This window comes from Miscanthus floridulus, chromosome 19, assembly GCF_019320115.1.
Source record: "Miscanthus floridulus cultivar M001 chromosome 19, ASM1932011v1, whole genome shotgun sequence".
NCBI classification, from domain to species: Eukaryota; Viridiplantae; Streptophyta; class Magnoliopsida; order Poales; family Poaceae; genus Miscanthus; species Miscanthus floridulus.
In genome coordinates, this window is record NC_089598.1 from 113,091,336 (window position 1) to 113,097,335 (window position 6,000).

The window sequence follows — 6,000 nt, forward strand, 5'->3', positions numbered from 1 at the left end:
TAATATTTATTATTTTTAATAGTAAAATATGAACATGTTATCAGAGTTATGAACAATTTAATTTAACAGCGGAATATAAACATGTAATAAGAGTTATAGCGAAAATAAATATCTAATCATAACATGATGAAACATTGATATATAAACTATGACAACAGATTATAAAACTTCCATTTATAAAAATGTTTAGTGAGAGTTAAAAGTTAAACTATGATCGGAGCATAAGGAAATCCTCTCTGAGCCCACCAAGAGAAATCCACATACAAGAGTCAGCTCTAGCATCCACCTGTCACCTGCAACAGGGGGAAATAAAATCATGAGTACTCAATTATACTCAGCAAGACTTATCCGACAGGAGGAAAAAAAAGACTCCAAGGAAGAGCTCACGTGAAAATAATACATCGGTGTAGTTCTACAATGGATTATGACTAGAAACCTCGATACCAACGCGTGCCGAGCAGCACAGCCTTATGTGTGCACCCACATGAGACTCTCGGTTTTATCGCGGCACCGTAGATCGCTAATCGTGGCACCCTTACTAAACATACAACCCACAAAAATTCTCACATGGCCTAAATTTTATGGCATAGGAGCAAGCACTATGCAAGGAGGGATAGCAAACAAAGGTAGTCATAAGATTAGGAGTTAACAAGCAGGAGATCCAAAGATTAAAACACAGTGCAAGAGAGCATAGCCTAATTGCCGAAGGCAACTAAGCAGGAGACTCTTGCTGAATTTCCATACTGTTTTGTGTCCACCAAGGTGATTACCAGGTAAAGATTAGCATGAGATTTGGTCTTGCCGAGTAGCAATAAGAGATCAAGATTGATAAACATCTAGAGACTTGAAAGGGTTGGAGGCAGAATAAATAAGATTCAAGGGACAGAGTCAAGGCACTGACTAGGGATTCAGTTGATAAAGCAATAATATGATCTGCGAGGAAAAATGTTCCAAAACCAGGATAGATAGCGATCAGCGTTGCACCAGATCATCTGTAGGTGAAGGAGCAATGGAGCCCAACAAGAATTTTCGAGCAAGGTCCTCCCACACAAGAGCGAGACAACCACGACACATGCAGGCATTCAAGGAAACTAAGCTTGGGCCTAAGGTCAAGCCAAGGTATGGATAAAGGTCTTCGTAGCGCAACATTCAAGGGCTAGCAACCACGTGCACAGACTCAGGCCCCCAAGAAGAACTTAATTGGAGACAACAACTATGAGATTATCAAAAATTGGATGCTGTTCTAGGATAGCGATCTTCAACACTCGTATGCTCACCAAGGACACAAGGGTGACAACTACGGCACTACCTAGATAACGAGCATCCACACCTACATCATGGTCTTAAGCAAGCATTTCGAAACACTCAATCTAATTAGCTTAAGCGACTATCACTAAGCACAAAGCTCGCACATAACAAGCAGTCACCTATAACAACACCACTACACATACACATGCGAAACATGGTGGTAAGGTACTATTATATTTTATTTCCTTTTATTAAGTAGGTGGATATCTTTACAAAACAGGTTTTACTTACATTTAGCAATTTAGTTTTCAAAGAGGTGAATATTTTGCTAACTATTAACTTGTCATCTATTTCCTTTGGAAACGAACATACAAGGCAAAACTAATCATACACTATCTTCAAGCATAGCTATTCAAGCAGCATGGGACAAGGCATTTTGTCTAGCTTCACATAAGGAAGATAGTAACATCACATGGTCACAAGTTACTCAGTATTAGAACAAAGTGAGAGAAGCATATTTATGTACAAGTACAAACATGATGCATGCTCGTCCTATTCGTCCTCACAAAATTGCTAGCCTAAGACGGCAATCACGTTCTATGTCGGTGGCATAACACGTACTCTCTCGATATATAGCTAGTCGTTAGCTCCATTCAATCTACGCATTCGTGGTTAGCATACCTGCAGGCAAATTCATTGCAGCCCATTCCTACAAGAGATAAATAAGCACACAATGAAAGCAGTAAACTAAGATACTCTCCATATATACATCCCTAGATATATATACTTTGGTATCCATAGCTACCCGATAGATATACCCACAATTAAGTACCTCCATATATACATATGTGTAACATGTAAATATTCTAGTAACCACAGCTAACTCTCCCCTAGACCAACAGTTGAACGGTCATGCTCTCATAACTCACACTTACCTGGGCGTAGAGGCAATTGATCCATACATTACTATTCAAGTGAACGGCATCCATACAATAGCACGCCGTATGGATGACGAAAATAAAAATTGCAATAAAGTGCATCCCCCAAAGTTAGTACTTAGATAGCCACCTAATAGTTCTTAACTGGGCATAAAGGAGGATGTCGCAAGCATAGTTTTATAAATAAGTTTTAATAAATTTGTCTATAGCTAAAGTTTTAGTCAAAATAGGATTTTTAAAACCAAAAGTTTGTTTTTAAAACTATGTACATGATAGTATTATGCTTAACCTGGCTCTGATACCAGCTGTGACAGAACCGCCCAATTTATACAAGATCAAATACGGCTATCCCCGCTAATACGTTGACACGCATATACTTTCACTTATATAAACCCGGTAGTCTGCCGAGTGTCCCGAAAAACCTCGGTAAATCAACATCACAACTAAGATCGTGTGATTAAGCAAACACACATCACATACACAGAGTTGCAGTGAAAATAATATTACAAATGAGTTTCCAATTAATAGTACAAGTTTGGGGTTTGCAAAATTGATTAGTGAAAACAACATAGCTTTTAAATGATTACATTAATATAAGTTTCAAATACATTGCTAATATAAGTGACATCCTCAGATAAAAGCATATAGATGAGAGATAATATAGAGTCACCGAGCCCTCTGGCGATTAGCCACCATCTTCAGCAAGCCAAGAACTTCACCTTCAACATGGTGGGATAAACCCTGATTACTCGAATGTACTCAGCTAGACTTACCCGTCATAACCAGAAATAAATTGACTCCAAGGATTATGCAAGACTTTATAAGTGGAGGTAGCTTGACAATATTTTGCATAAAAAGCGATTAACTTAGTTATACAATTATAATTCCACCATCAAGTTTATTATAACTATTCATCTCTAAATTAGCAACTATCCTGTGCCAAACATGTGGTATATCATTTTAGAGCATACAATAGTAACCATAGCCGGTATAGCAATTCCATGTTTATTCGAACCATCATATTCCATAATTACCATTACTACGATGTTGGTGCTAGCCAAGTTTCTTACTATCCGGAAGAGATGGTGATTCGAATCGATTTCAACTAGCTGGGAATTTATTCCTAACACAAACCTGGGTCTACCAGCCACGGTAGCCTTAGGTCACCTTTGGTACAACTCAAGTACATATTTTGTGGGTTCGCCCAACGCCGCACAATTAGAGACAACCAAATGCCAGGACATTTAGGCCCAGCCTGCCCTTGGGCTCAGTCTGGCTCCCCGCACATCCTTACTACCATCCAGAGTGCGCACTTTGACAGAGCGGGGCTCGGCCTGAGTTGAGCTACTCGGCTTTATGGTCGAAACGAGTTATCCGGCCAGCTAAGTGATAGGCATGTGTTCAATCTTATCAGAAGGGCCAACAACGGTACGGTCCTTAATCGACACAGACGGAATCACATGAGTCAACCTACCATAGACTCCACCCGGCCTTGATTTACATTACCCCCATGGTTCTTTTCTACGATAGCAAATATAGTCAACCGTGCTTCGGTATCCATCTATATCTCGTAGGTGACAGGAAATCATCCGACTTCTACCAGTCTAAGCATGGCTAAGCATATGTTCGATCCTAGACCTACACAGGGTTAAAGGTGTATATATCTGGATAAGATAGTTCCATGCATCAAGTGTTTCCAGACAACTCCTATAACCTAATGCATCAATCATAAAGGATTTAAGTATTATTTTGTAAAACACTGGGAGACTTAGAATGCTCCAGGGCTTGCCTGGAATCCAACACTAGGTCAGTGTTTGTTAGATGACACTTGCTTGGTGAGCATCTCCTGTTCAGGCATGTACTCTAGGGATCCTTCCATCTTCGAGAAAAGTCCACCATACACCATCTTCGGGTTCGGTTCCACATCACATCCTTCATGTGGTTCATCTAGCGTATCTAAATGAGATGCAAGATGCATGTATATAAATATGATGAATGGTAACACAAGATGCATCACATAAGCATTCAAGACATCATAAGATTATGCAAGACATAGACACCAATAGCTATTTAACTAACATCACACAACTAACTATAGAGAGCAAGCACATCAAGCATGACACAAGTTTAACAAGGTCACAAGTATCATAACTTGACCATCAACAAAGGCATAAGCCACACTTAGCAACATATGGAGTAAACAACCACAACTAGCATATGTCTATTTCTAGACTGGAAACAACAGCTTCATGTTTGGATCATAACTAGAGTTATACAAATCCAATAGCCATGCAACAAGATATTCTAGAAAGCTTATGAAATTTTCTATAATTCATCTTTAATCATCTTAGCATGATTCTCAAGTTAACTAAGTTAAATATACCCATTTACAGAAACTGGTCCACAATTGACAGAGAGTAGCCATTTCTAAAATCCAACTTTAAACAGGCATAACTCACAAACCATAAGACCAAATACCACCAAATTTTAACAGCAGCTAGATATATGAATTATCTATAACTTTGTTATTAACAAGTTTCCCAAAAAACATCATTATCATGATGTAATCCAAACAATTCCAAAAACTATCTCGAAACAACAATTGCAAGAAAATAATTATTAACTCATGTTTCAAACATGCACCTGGGTAAAACCATTACCACCAACATGTTCCATATATCAAATGAACCCAGAAAACATAGTGTCCACCACCAAATAAATTCTTTCAGTACATTTATTAATTTATCTGAATAATAAGTAGAATTAAAGAACATATAACAAAAGTGCACAGTAAAATCTACAAAAATTACAGTAGCTTCCACATACTATTAATAGACTACTGTACAAATTTCAGGCCATTTGAACACGTATAGCAACCTCTATGGAAAAAATACCAAATGCTAATGCAAGAAATCATGTGAGAGCAAGATAAACCAATAACTCACTAATACAACAACCAATGACCATGAAATTTTTATCACATATCAAACATCACATGAGTAGCATGTCATAAAAATTTCACTTCATTTAGAGCCCTACATCTGCAGTTATGAAAAAGAACAAATACAACTAGCATTAAAACCCTATCTGCACAAATCCATTTTTATAGCTAAAACTTTAAACTAAAACATGCCTTATTATAGATCTATTGAATAGGAAATTTCACAAGGATTCCAAAAAGTCCCCATTTGTTATTTTACGATTTTTCTATGATTTTGGTATGAATTTCCAAAGTTTTAGCTAATTTAAAACAAATAGATCCAAAAGGCACTATTTGTATGAGTCACAGACTATGCAGTTAGGTCCCTCCCTTTCCTTGAATTTTAAGACGAGGTCCCCAACGCGAATCAAAGCAGGGAGGTCATCGGGGAGCTCGTGATTTTGGCCGGAGGAGGCTTGTCGGCGGCGGTGGAGTGGTGGTGGAGCATCAGGGGAGTCATGCGCACCCAGGGGACAACTCAGCTCGGCCCGAGGCGGCCCGAGTTGGCCCGACCACGCGAGCCCATGGCTCGGCGGTGGAGCGGCACGACAGGGGAGGGCACGATGGTGGCGAAGCGACGACCGTTGCTGGCTCTGGCTGTCCCGGCTCCCGGCGCGCCTCCTGATGACCGCAGCTCGGCCTGGGGTGGCCTGTGGCTTGCTAGCCTCGTGAGCAGGCAGCACCGGCTTCCACGGTGAGGCCACGACACCGAGGGGGCGCTCAGGAAAGGAGCTGGGGAGGAGCGGCGCAACTTGGGGGAGGAGCAGAGGATGGTGAGTCAGGGTGGAGGAAGATAAGAAGGGAGCAGCAGTGGTGAGCTCCGCTCATTTGCTA